This window comes from Microcaecilia unicolor, chromosome 8 (assembly GCF_901765095.1).
Source record: "Microcaecilia unicolor chromosome 8, aMicUni1.1, whole genome shotgun sequence".
NCBI classification, from domain to species: domain Eukaryota; kingdom Metazoa; phylum Chordata; class Amphibia; order Gymnophiona; family Siphonopidae; genus Microcaecilia; species Microcaecilia unicolor.
In genome coordinates, this window is record NC_044038.1 from 146,233,084 (window position 1) to 146,247,494 (window position 14,411).

The following is a 14,411-nucleotide window of genomic DNA, read 5'->3' on the forward strand; positions in this document are numbered from 1 at the left end:
CCAGTAGCATACCTCAGTGCATGCATTAACAAACTGAAGTGGCTAATATGATCACTTTGTTGCTTTTCATAGCACTTTTGTAGCTTTTGATGACTTGTTTTCATTGATTGTGTACAACTTGCACTTTGTACTTGGACCTATTGATTGATTTTTTCTGCTTTGCCCACTAGACCAAATGGTATTTGATTCCTGACGCAGGCATCGAAACACAGGACTGTGTTGAGTCAATTCCAGTTATTGTCAACAATAGCGTCTTATTGCACATTTGTTTTTATTATTATAAAATTTGTATACTCTTAGTATACCCTTGTGTTTGGAGTTTCACTGGTCACCCCCCATTAGTTTTTCTTTTACCCTTTGGCTTGTGCACCTGGGGGTGGTTCTTCTTTTTATGCCACTTTTAACAAATGCCAGCACACTTCCATGATGCTGAAGGAGCAACAAATGTGCCCAGTGTTTTTCTTCACAACCCAGCCCAGCCACATGCCAAAATGCTTTGCAAATGCATATAAGCACTGACACGAGACTTGCACCAATTTTTCCTAAAACCTACAGCAGACTAATCTCCTGTATGAGCAAAATGTTTGTAAACTGCTTTTTGCTGCCAATACTGGTGAGTTACCAAGGGCAGTGTCTCTGGGGAGTCCTTTTACAAAGCCGCGGCAAACGTGGCCTGTAGTAGTGTGGGCATGTGTTTTGGGTGCATGCTGGGCTATTTTTTTACCACATCTGGGAAAAAGGGCTTTTATAATGGGCCGGAAAATGAGCGTGCGCTGAAATGAAAACTAGAGTGCGCTTATTTATAGCCTGATCCCTTACTGCCACCTATTGACCTAGCGGTGAGGGCTCATGTGCTACCCGAGTGGTATCCATGCAGCATGTGCCAACTGCTTACTGCTGGGAACACCCCCTGCGGTAGAAAATAGAAAATTATTTTCTACCGTGGGATTCGGTATGTGCCAAACTCAGAATTATCGCTGGGCACACGTGCTAGCCTGGCGGTATTACCAATTTGGCACATGCTACCCAAGTGTTAGCCCTCCTGTGCCTTAGTAAAAGGGCCCCTGGATGAGACTGCACAATACCTGGATTAGTTTGATGGGTATTCTGTTACCTAACAGCTTTCAAACCCTGTCACTTCTCTATTTCAGGTCAGTTATTTACCTTTTCTTTGGCTCATGGGTTATTCCTAGCCTCACCTTGTTTCTGTTTGAGAAAATACTGGTTTGCACTTCATAACAAGCACAATATTCAGTGCAGTTTGAGCATTACTTTTCCTCAGATGAGGTGCCAATTAATTTTCAAATACATTTCAGGTAAAGCTATATGGGGGAGGAATGCATTTTGCCTGTTTCTCCATTTCGCTTCAAAGGCTTGGGAGCCTTATTAGAGTTTAAGATAAATGAGGACTGTGTTTTAATAATGCAAAACTACTTGGAACATTCTCTGAGGAGAAAAAAAAAGTCAATGTTATTTCTTTAACATTTCTTTTATTGTACTTTAATCCCTCTAACACACACAGAACTTGTCAAACTAATTTAATTCTCTCAGAATGTGCTTATAATACCTTTAGAATCTTTAGGGCCTCTTTCAGAACAGAAAGCGCAATGTTCTGAAGTCCATTTGTCTGCACAGTTAATATGGTGCAACTTTGCTCACAAGGGCAGGAAAAAGTTTTCATTGGGAGGAAAATGTCTAAGCCAAATTAATGGGAACAGCAACATAGAACTTTGGCCTGCTTTTTCAAAAGTTGGCATCTCCTATTACAGATACCTGCAGCACGTTGCAAGCAAATATAGAGGAGATACTTGTAGGGCCTGAAGCAATTCAGAGAAACAGTGAAAATGATGCCATTTAAGGAGAGCAGGGCCTAATGTGCTTCTCGCTGCAGTACAGCCTAGACCAAAGTTGATCTCTGGCTTTGCTCCATTTCCTTGAGTTTTGTTAAGGGTAAAAATTCAAAAGCACTTATTTGGATTCCAGCACCTGGTATCCAGGTAACTGCTGCTGACCAGTATATTCAGAGGTACTATCTGGACAGTGTCTTTGACTATCCTTACTGATCACTTCTGCACTATCCCCCCGGATTCTATATAGCACGCCTAGAGATCCGCTCCGAAATCCACGTGGATTCTATAACAGCTCGCATAACTTAATTGACTTAACAAGCTAATTAGTGTTGATAACACTTAACAATCAATTATGAGCACTAATTGGCAATAATTAGAAATTATGCACAAAACTTAATAAGTATTCCCCCAGATTCTATATAGTATGCTTAGATTTAGGCACCAAAATCGGCAGTGATTCTATAATACTGCGCGTATCTTAATTGGCTTAACAAGCTGAGTACAGATAACAGCACTTAACAAGCAATAATGAGCACTAATTGGCACTGATTAGAATTTAGGCACACAGCTCGCTAAGCGTATTCTGTAATGATATGCTATCCAGGTAAATTATCCAGATAACATGGCACAGATAGAATGCTGGCCTAAGTTATCTGGATAAATTATCTTGATAGCAGATTGAATATTGCCAATGCTTGTATTTTTAGGTCTGGTCACTATCTGGATAGGGGTATGAATATCCAAATATTTTTTGGAGTCACAGTTGGCATTTTAAAAAACACTGAACATAGTGGTTGGATATTAGTTTTTATTCTACAACCTCCACTGAGAGATTGGTCCAAGCACTCACCAAGCTTTCTTTGATTAAATATTGCTTTGCTTCCATTCCAATGACCTTATGGTCCCAAAATCCAGCCCTTTACTATCTACTGATAGGAACCAGAAGAGTGTGTGTGTGTGTGTATATATATATATATATATATATATATATATATATATATATATATATATATATATATATATATATATATATATAACATAGATAAAGTGCAAAATAAAGATTTATAGGACAGTTCTAAGAACCCTAATATTATTTACTAAAATAGATATGGTTATAACACACACTCCTACTGGCAAAAGCTACTTGACAGTCTCAGCTATAATAGTGATCACAGAACTTAAAACATACGATCTTCAACTTCATAGAAGCAGTTGGACCAGCAGGATGCTGCAATGCAGGAGGTGGTGTTCTCATGATTGTTCTTCTGTTGTTGATGTTCTTGTCTTTGATGATGATGATGATGATACTGATGATGATATTAATTAAAATTCTGAACTTCTACCTTGGCATGTGTAGCTTTATATAGGTTGTTATCAGTATTGTCCTTCACATCTTGATAGCATCAGGTGATTGGCTGGGATCCTTTTATTGTGGGTAGGCCCAACTACAAGGATGTCTCACATATCATCTCCAGGTATTCCCCAAAACTTGGGACTCCAAGTAATCTGGGGCTGTGTAATTGATAGCCCTTATCCCAGGTTGTCTGCATTCTTCTAGATTGAGACAGATTAATTACTGGACATCAGGGTCATAGCCATTACCCTTATCAGATGTAAGTTAGGGCAAAAGTCTTTTAGCATACAGCATCTATGTAACATCATAAGCCAGCATCATATAGGCTTGGTCAGATTAAGTTCTGTGATACACAGGGTATATTGAGGTGGGAGACTTCATCCCTTACATTTTAATTAGAGGTCAAGGTTATTGTAAAGGGGTTAAAAAAGTTTCTATGAAGGATTGCCCTTCCTGGGGGGCTTACCTGGACTCCGGAGGTGGTCCATGCATTTTTGGCTCATTTGTGGCCCAGTTTGGAGTTTCCAGTGCTGCTGGACTGATCTTGGGGGGGGGGGGGGGGGGGGGCTTCAATTGGGTCCGGGGTGTTCCCTGATCTTTTTGGTGCTGGCCTGGGCTGGCAACCATGTAATTGGGACCCATTTTGGGTCCGGAGAGAGTCTTGGGACTGGAGGCATCAAAAACACAGCAGGCACGATGAGGCGCACTGCCGCGAATGAGGAAGTCGCAGGGGAGACCGGTGGGAAAATGCCCAGGTTTTGGCCTGGTCCACTGGAGCTCCCTGAGCATGTGTGATGGGTCCAGAAGATCTGGTGCATGCTCAGTAGAGCTCCGGAGCTTGCGGTAGGCCACATTTGAAGCTGGGTCCTAGATTTTTGGGCTGTGTGGCTGGAGAACCACGCCATTTGTGGTTTTATACTGCTGGCATCGGGGGGGGGGGGGGGGGGGGGGTCACTGGGGGCCAACCAAAACCCTGAAGGTGGATATGAACCACCAGATGTACATTAGAGGAGTAAGGTAGGAGGCCTTTGGGGACCTGGTTTAATTTAATTTAATTTTATTTCACCCATTTTTGGTAGTTTATTTTTTGGGCCTTTCGGGATTGTTTTAAAATTTTCCTTTTTATGGTTGGGGGGTCCTGGAGTTCCCTTTTGGTGGCCTATGGTATTTAAAATTTTCAAAATGTACTTTTAATGGCTACTTTGGTCTGTTTTATTGCCGAGCTCCTAATACCACATCTCGTCTGAATTTTTTAAATCGGATTGTGGTGTCCGCAAGCGTAAATTTATTCTGGCATATGTTGAAAGTTTTGTGAAGTTTTGTTAAATTTTACGGTTGATATTGAGTAAAATTGTATAATATGGTAGCCAAAAGTGGATTTTAAATTTAAAAATATAGAGTGGATTGTGCTTGGTGTGACATGGATGATGGCTTTTATTTAAATTCTGTGTAACTTAGACTGTGTTTAATGGAGAAAAACATTTTTCCCATTAAAATCAATGGGAAAAATGGGTTTCAGAATGGAGATTTCCACTACATTTCAAACAGTAAAAAAAAAAATTAAACATGCCATGTACATGTGCCTGATTGGCTGCGGAGGGTCAAGTGACCCAAGCCAAAGGCCTGGCGTCTGGGTAACGACAGTTTCAGCTGTTGTCAGAGGAGCTCTGGATACCAGCATGGCTGGAAGTGCGTTGACATGTCTGTGACACCTGAGAGAACAAAAGTGGCACATTTGCTTGCAAAATTGGTGTTGTTGTAAATTCAATAGCCTGAATGTGAAAGGAGAAACCAGTTTCTTAGAAATAGCTGTTAGTGATTTGATTGTGTTAAAGCTATGTGTTAGCTGATCTGGGGCTGACACCTGTTTTTAATTAATCAGACCCAAAATTAATGCCCAGCCAACAAGGTGGCCAGACTTCCAGAGGACAGCCGAGGCAGCAGGCTTCCTTGTTGAGACTGAGGAGAGTGGGAGCTCATCAGAGGAGGACTCTGAACAGAGTCCCCCAGCAAGAACTGGACTGCCACCAGCTGCTGAGAAACAGGGTGAGAGGGGTAGGAGGCAAAGGGGCCAGGGCTGGGGCCAGGGGAGGGGGAGGGGAAAGTAGGCAATAGTTTATCTGATGGGACATGCTAGGGGGTGGGGAGTGTGGACGTGGTATGAGTGGGGGTGTGCTGGGAGGTAAGTGGAAGGAGTGTGAGGGTTGGAGGGAGGGGAATAAGCACAGAGCGGGTGATGGTGATGGGAGGGTGTGGTGGTGGTAGTGTGTAACTGGTGTATCATTAGAATAAATGTTCACTTACTGTCACTAAAAATTTGTCTCATTGAGTCTTTGCCTGGCTTGGACCCCCAGCTGGTGGGCACTCTTCTCTGCTCTGTGGCTGGGAGATGGAGATTTCTCATCATTTTGATCTGGGACTTGCTGCTGTGGTTGCTGTGGATCCTCTGGGAGGGCCTGTCCTCTTTGGAGGGCCAGATTATGTAGCATGCAGCAGGCCATAAAGATCTTAGCAACCTTTTGGGGGCTGTACAGGAGCTCTTCTCCAGAACGATTTACACATCGGAACCTGTTTTTCAGTTGTCCAAAAGTGTGCTCTATGATGCCACATGTGGCCCAATGTCTTCTGTTGTAGTCCTCCTCTGGCTCTGTTTGTGGGTGCACTATGGGGGTCATGAGCCAGGTCCGCTGTGGGTAGCCTCTGTCACCTTTGGGGAGAAACAGAATGAGAAACATGAGTGTATATTGTTTGGAGTGGGTACCTTGTGGAGGTGGGGTGGGAATTGTGGGTTGTGGAGTGACCTGGAGGAAGACAGTGCTCAGGGTTGCCCGGTGGAGGAAGTATAGGTTTGGCTGATCCATGTTGCACTTATTTAACAGCCATCTGCTGGTGATCTCCCCTCAGTCAAACCTGCAGAAGATTCCAGAGTGCTGTGATATGTAGGCGTCATGGGTTGAAACTGGATACTAAGCACACATGTCTACAATCTGCCCCTGGGCGTCACACACAACTTGCATATTCATGGAGTGGAATGCTTTCCTGTTCCTATAGGTGGCCTCTCGTGCCCAGGGGGGTCTGAGTGCCGATATGTGTGCAGTCAATGATGCCTATGACTGAGGGGAAGCGAGCTGTGGCATAGAAGTGAGCCATGTTGTTCTGCAGGGCCTGGGGAGTGGTGGGGAAGGTGATGTACTCTGAGATGTGGGTAAGAAAGGCATCAAGGAACTGGGTGAGGCAGTTTGAAATGGCAAGCTGGGTGAGGCCCCTGTTGACAGCTAGCACAGTCTGGAAGCTCCCAGTGGCCAAAAGAGAGAGAGAGAGAGAGAGAGAGAGACGATGATCTTGATGTGCACAGGAATGGGATTGTTCCTGGCCTGCAGGAGGGGTTGGAGTTGGTCACAAAGGTGCTGAATTGCAGCCCTTTCAAAGAGGTACCTATTGACACACCGCTGGTCAGTAAGGTCTAGGAAACTGGTACGGGGCCTGATAACTCTGGGATGTGAGTATCTCCTGCGGCGCCTCCCCTCCAAACTCTCCTCTTCCTCTAACATGTGAGCCACATGTGCATTCAGTGCATCCATTGCCCAACACTACAGGTGCAACCCAATGACCCCAGTGCTTACCTCTCCCTACCAACCTGGTGAAACCCACCACCAACAAACACAAGCTGACACCGACAAACAATGCAGTCACACACAGCACTACCACACAGCAATCACTCTCTCTGCCACTACAAGCACTCCTGCCACACCCTCTAGCCACTCACTCTCCAAGCAGCAGCAGCAACAGCAACAGCAGCACACAGGACAAAGAGAGAAACACAGACACCAAATAGGTAAGGGGATGTAATGAATGGAATGATGATGGAATGTGGGCTTGGGGATGGGGGGGGGGGGGGGGGGGGGGGCTAGCAGGGATGGGAAAGCTGAAAAGATGAAATAGAAAGGAGGCAAGTCAGGGTGAAAACGTTCAGACTAGGGCACACAGACAAACGGTAACACGGCACTGAACAACTCTCAACTTTCTCTCAAACCAACTATTCCTCCACTCTCCAACTCCACAAAATCGCTATTGGGTCTAAAGACAACTTAACTTTTACCCTAGACGCTTTTATATCAGGTCTAACTCTGTACGTCTAAATTCCCGCCAATGTGAAATCATTTTGCTATCCGTTATGTGCTGTAGACGTTAATTTCGTAAGACCGCCCAAGACACGCCTTTAACACGCCCCCTCTGGAGACGTTTGAACTGTACGCACTAGTGATTAGAATGTTTTTTTTTCTTTCTTTTCGATTTTTTGCTTTGGACAATATGAAAGTGTGAAACCCCTACGAGAGAAACTACACTGGCTCCCACTCAAAGAATGAATCACGTTCAAAGTATGTACCCTAGTTCATAAAATCATCCATGGAACTGCCCCAGCCTACATGTCAGACCTAATAGACCTGCCACCCAGGAATGCAAAAAAATCTTCTCGAACATTCCTTAATCTTCATTTTCCCAACTGCAAAGGTCTGAAATACAAATTAATACACGCCTCTACCTTCTCCTATATGAGCACGCAACTCTGGAACGCGCTACCACGCTATTTGAAAGCGACCTATGAATTGGCCAACTTCCGTAAACTACTAAAGACTCATCTCTTTGAAAAGATATACCACAAATATCAAAACATGTAAAAATCTCCAAATATACCCAGAAACGTAGTAACGCGTCTAATCTACTATAATAAAACTCACCCTCAATGTTCTGAAGACAACGTTCTGAAGTCACTCAGTCACTCACTAAAGGGTTCATGGATTCATGGTGGTGAAGCCACAACACTGACCATGTCTCTCTGCCCCGCCCTCGCATGACGGACCAATCAGAAAAAGCACCCTCAACATTCTGAAACACAAAGGACCATCACAACACTGTTCCCAGGCAACACTAGGCAACGTAAGACGGACCAATCAGAGGAAACTACGTGACAATAAGGGAGGAGCATTCCCCAGCAGAATGGCTCATTATCTGTGTAGCATGGAGATCACAGAACCACCGCTGGAACGAGAGAAGAATATTCCTGCTGTGGGTATATGCAAAAATAGACCGGGGGAGGGGGGGGGGAGAAATTTTTAAATGCCTAATGCCAGTACTGAAGAGTGCCAGAGGGCCTATAGCACAGACTATATTTGGGATCGCTTGACATGGAGTCAGAGGAGCCGGAAAACAACGTGCCCGTCACCATCTGGGACGTGGGTGGACAGGACAAGCTGCGGCCCAGCTGGAAGGATTACCCGCGACCCAGCCAGCAGCAAACAGCGACCAAGGAAGGGGGAGGAGTACTCCTTCCCTGACTAGGAATTGCTGGAGACTGGCTGCCAAACTAACGAAACAACCGCACACCGACGCACCACCTCCATCATTCGAAAGGCATCCACTCTTTCTTCAACAGAAATGCAAACTAATAATACAAAACAAACAAAGAATACATGGTTTCTCAGGCGGCTGCAGGTAACTCCCCACCCCCTTCCTCTTCTCCTTTTGCCGAAGCGGCCAAGGACGTGCCCAACCATACCCGCCTCAGGCAAGCTGTTTCCCACCTCGGGGATTCCCCGAGCACCCGGAAAAAGACGGCACTGATTCCTGCAGCGCATAAATGTTCCAGCATTCCCCTGCAGCCGGCCTGAAATGGACCAAACATACCGTATCACCCCCCCGACGGCCCAAGACCATGCTCTTCTCCCTTCCGCCAACTTAAAACAACCATCCCCGTCCTCAGGCAAGCCGTCACCCACCTCCAGGATGCCCAGAACCCCAGTCCAATGGAAAAAGATGGCACTGCTTCCAACAGCACATTTCTCTTCCAGCATTCCCCTACAGCAGCCCTGAAACGGCCAAAAAATACCGACAGACAACGTGCTCCTCTACCTTCCGCCCATCTAAAACAACACTGCTGCCTCAGCACAACACAAAAAAAAAACATGGAAAAAAAACACTCAACAAAGGCTGACCCCCCCTACAACCACATTTACATTTCACCAACAGAAAGACCCCCCTCCACAAACCTCCTTGACAGACAAAACCACACACACACAATACAACAGAAACACACCCTCAAAGCCACACACCAATCCAACCCACTTTGCCAGCACAGTACATCCCCCAACCCCCAATCAAAAAACAAAACAAAACAAAAAAAGACACACATCAACAACCTGCACACACACCGCACCCTCACACACTCACACACACACACACACACACACACAAAATAACTCTGTGACACATACACACACACACAGAAAAAACCACATGCTAGCGCCCGTTTCATTGGTTTCGGAAACGGGCCTTTTTTACTAGTGTCTTATAATGTTTCTGCTACACCACTATCTTGTATTTCTAATGTCTGATTATTATAATGTCTTCTTTAATACCACTATCTTGTATTTCATGACCATGTAACCCAAAATCCTTCTGTAAAACCAAATGTATATCCTCTTCTTATTTCCAGTATCCATGATGTATTGTAAGCCACATTGAGCCTGCAAAGAGGTGGGAAAACGTGGGATACAAATGCAATAAATAAATAAATAAATAAATAAATAAATAAAATCTTTGTGAAAGATGTCTATCTGCCTTTTAGGACACTGGTGGATGTTTTTCTGTTTCGAAAATGAGCCCATTAGTGATTCCAGCTGCCAGAGTAAGACCTGATTATTGCCATTTCCATGCATGGAGATTTCATGTTGTTTTCCTTAAGAACAGAACTATATCCTTCATTCACAATGTGCTCAGCCCAGGAGCCAGATGCTGAGTTGGGGACTCTCCTGCTATTTATTAACTTGTATTCCCTATAAGAGTGTGTCTAAATCTGAACAGAAATCTGTAGCCTCACCGGTTAGTGTTGCAGTAGTCTGGAACTTGAGTGTCCAACCTTGGCCCTTGCCAGGTCGGGTTTTCAGAATGTCCCCAATGAATAAGCATCCTTATAATACTGGGCTATACCCTACTTACTAACTGAACCAACAATACTACTAGTATAAATCTCTCTGCCAGTGAATTCATTTTTAGAAAATACCTTTATTATTTATTTGCTTACAGAACCTAATACCTTAACATATCATTCCTTCATACACACTCATGCACACTCACTTACAAATGTACTCTCATACACATTTCACAATAAAACCTTAATGGAGCAAACCCACTAATACATGTTATATCCTAACTGTTCAAAATGCCCAGTAACCTCAGCAGGATATTTGTTCAAAAAGTTCCTCTGATGCTAGTGTTGCACTACCCCCACAGGGTGTCCCTGTTGCTTTAATCTTCCATACTGGTCACAGCACTGCACTGCAAGTTCAAAAAGTTCATCTAATTTTAGTGCAGCACTACCTCCTAGGGTGTGCTTGTTGCTTTAAACTCCCATCATAGCCACAGCACTACACAAAATCCAATCCTTTTCATATGTGCTGGATCCCAGGAATTCCAAACGAAAATGCAAACATTTGCTTAGAGTTCTCCACTCCTGTGGTCAATCCTCTTCCACTCATGCGATGTGCTTGAAACTCTTACAGTCATCCGATATACCCCAGACTCTACACAGCCTGTGTTTCGCTACATCCGCGTCATCAGGAGTCGGGTCTGTGTAAATTTGTAAATCCCTTATGGCTGCGTTTGGTAGGCAGATGTGAGGTGGAAGTAGAATCCCCACCGTCTTGCAGCCATAAGGGATTTACAAATTTACACAGACCCGACTCCTGATGACGCGGATGTAGCGAAACACAGGCTGTGTAGAGTCTGGGGTATATCGGATGACTGTAAGAGTTTCAAGCACATCGCATGAGTGGAAGTGGATTGACCACAGGAGTGGAGAACTCTAAGCAAATGTTTGCATTTTCATTTGGAATTCCTGGGACCCAGCACACATGAAAAGGATTGGATTTTGTGTAGTGCTGTGACTATGATAGGAGTTTAAAGCAACAAGCACACCCTAGGGGGTAGTGCAGCACTGAAATTAGATGAACTTTTTGAACTTGCAGTGCAGTGCTGTGACCAGTATGGAAGGGTAGTGCAGCACTAAAATTAGATGAACTTTTTGAACTTACAGTGCAGTGCTGTGACCAGTATGGAAGATTGAAGCAACAGGCACACCCCATGGGGGCAGTGCTGTACTAGCATCAGAGGAACTTTTTGAACAAATATCCTGCTGAGGTTACTGGGCATTTTGAACAGTTAGGATATAACATGTATTAGTGGGTTTGCTCCATTAAGGTTTTATTGTGAAATGTGTATGAGAGTACATTTGTAAGTGAGTGTGCATGAGTGTGTATGAAGGAATGATATGTTAAGGTATTAGGTTCTGTAAGCAAATAAATAATAAAGGTATTTTCTAAAAATGAATTACTACTACTACACAATTAACTGGCAGAGAGATTTACAATGAATAAGCATGAGATCTATTTGCATACAAAGGAGGCAGTGCATGCAAATAGATCTTATGAATATTCATTGTGGAAATCCTGTAAAAACCCGACCTGGCAAGGGCTAAGTTTGGACATCCAAGTTGCAGACTACTGCGTGCACTAATCATTAGCGCAAGCTAAAAACACTACTGTGCCTTTGTAAAAGACCCCCTAAATTTGTGTAAGTTGATCTGAACAAATAGCTGGCCAAAAGTTATATAGACAGCTTTAACTGGATAGTCAACAGAAAACCTGTTCAGATAACTGTATCCATATATTCAGTCCAACTTATCTAAAACCCACTTTTTAAATATGAAGTTCACAGTAAAATAGTACATAAGAACATAAGAATAGCCATACTGGGAGAGGCCGATTGTCCATCTAGCCCAGTATCCTGTTTCCAGCAGTGGTCAATCTAGGTCACAAGTGCCTGGCAGAATCCCAAATAATGGCAAGATTCTGGAATCCCAAGGAATAACAAGATTCCATGCTACTAATCCCAAAGACAGCAGAGGTTTCCCCCATTTCTATGTAAATAGCATATTATGGGGCTCATTTTCAAAACAACAACAAAAAAAAAGTCATAAGGTGGCAGAAGGATGTTTTCTCTCAAAAATGTCCAAATTGTGATTTTTGGTACTCCAATTTTAGACGTTTTGCTCCATAGTCTGTTCAAAATTCAAAGGGTCTGCTAGGGGCATGTGTTGCACAGGACATGAGCTGCACTAAAAGACAAGCATTTATCTGCAGTAATGAAACAAAATGAAAATGCCTAGGGCCAAAATTAAGATGTTTTTAGCTAGACCTGTTTCAATCATGACTGATACCTGTGTTTACAAAGGTGCACTATAGGCACATTAGCGGTTTTAGCTTGCGTTAATGGTTGACATACATCAAACACTAACACGCCTAGAGGAATATATTGGCACGTTAGCATTTAACACGCCTTAACTTTAAAGGCAAATTAAAATGCTAACACGCCTTAGTAAACATACCCCTAAGTGATTAAAGATGCCCAAAATGACCAAATGACCACTTCAGGAATTAAGGCATAACCACCCCTTACTCCCCCAGTAGTCACTGACCTCCTCCCAGCCCCCTAAGATGTGCCAGAGACAGTACATACCAGCCTCTATGACAGCTTCAGATGTTAAGCCAGTCCTCATACGAGAGGAGATCTATCCTCTTTATCATTTTGGTCACCCTTCTTTGAACCTTTTCTAATTCCATTATATCTTTTTGGAGATACGTTGACCAGAATATAAGGTTGCACAGAGAATATAAGCGTAAAAGAGTATGCTAATTTGTGAAAGCATCCTTGCTCCTTACAGTGATGTATTTGGAAGATGGGGAAGGCAGAACACATTTTTTTGCTCATCGAAATGGGCTATTTGAAAATAGCCTATTCTGTATGTGGATAAAGGTATGCACATCGTTCCATATCATGCCGTCTTCTACTCACATTCAACACACCTGTTTCTGGGGATGCAGTTAGGATGGATTTTAAAGCAACATATACCATTTTGCTTGGAAAAGTTGCCTCTCCTCCCTGTAAAAAAAGAAGCAAGTATTTTTGCTTCCTTTTCCTTAGACAGATTTTCAAAGTGAAAGTACATGCATGCTTTCAATATTAAAATTAGTTCAAAATCCACAGGTAAAAAGTACTCATAGACTTTGCAACAATGCGGGCAATGTGAAAATTGCCTCATAACACTTAGCCAGTTGGAGTCATGTTATAACTTAGAACTACTTCTGTGCCTGAGTTGCAAACTCTCTTACAAGGTGACAGGGTGACATTTATATATTGTTTCATATGACTGATGCATTTTCCCATTTTCCCTTATTTCAACGCATATGAATAGGAGTGTAGGAAGTTAGTCTCTGTCCTCTTCTCTGTTAGCTTTGTGATGTTTATATTTCAAACTGGACATGTCAGGGTTATGAAGGGTCAGATGCTTTCCTCTGAGAATATGTCAATTGAATACATGAGTTAGTCTATATAGAATGAGACTGTCACCTAGTGGCCTCAGCAGGAATAATGTTCTCCAGAACAAATCAAAGGTTTCTTGAAATTTTATATAATGGTCATTAAGATATGGTGGAAAGAATAGTTATTTTACTTTCCTTGGGAATGTGACATTTTAGTGTCCATGCTTCAGATTATGCTGTGCAATACCTCTTGGCTTTCTGGCTTATTGATATCTTAATGATGGTGAATCTTTTTATTTGAAATATTAATATTTTAATGAAATAGTATTAATATTTGTGAGATGATGAGAAGATGGTTAAATCTATGGAGTCAAATGATATAAGGAAGAGGGTGAATTTCTTAAAATGAGTGCATCCCCTTCCAACTGAGGTGGAAGGTTCTGGAACCAAGCTTTTGCTGTACAGTCTTTGTCCTCTTCCTAGGGGTATTCAAAACGTTGGTTTCTCATTTCACAAACATGACAAGAAATTGAATATGTTAACTTTCTTATGAAGCGAAGGTGACACAAAAATGGAAACTAGATATTCTCAGGAGTAAAAGCTTTATTCGAATGCATCAAAGACTTGACACGAGTTGTGTTTCAGCCAATGTGTCCTGCATCAGGCCTAATAAAGATAACATATAAAATAAAATAAAATGACACAGAAAAACAAGAAATGAACATGCATTACAATAAAAATTGTCAGAGGAAAATCATAAATAAAAAGGATTTGATAAAAAGGATATATAGAATCATTAAAAAATACAATTATACTGTTTAAAAATAATAA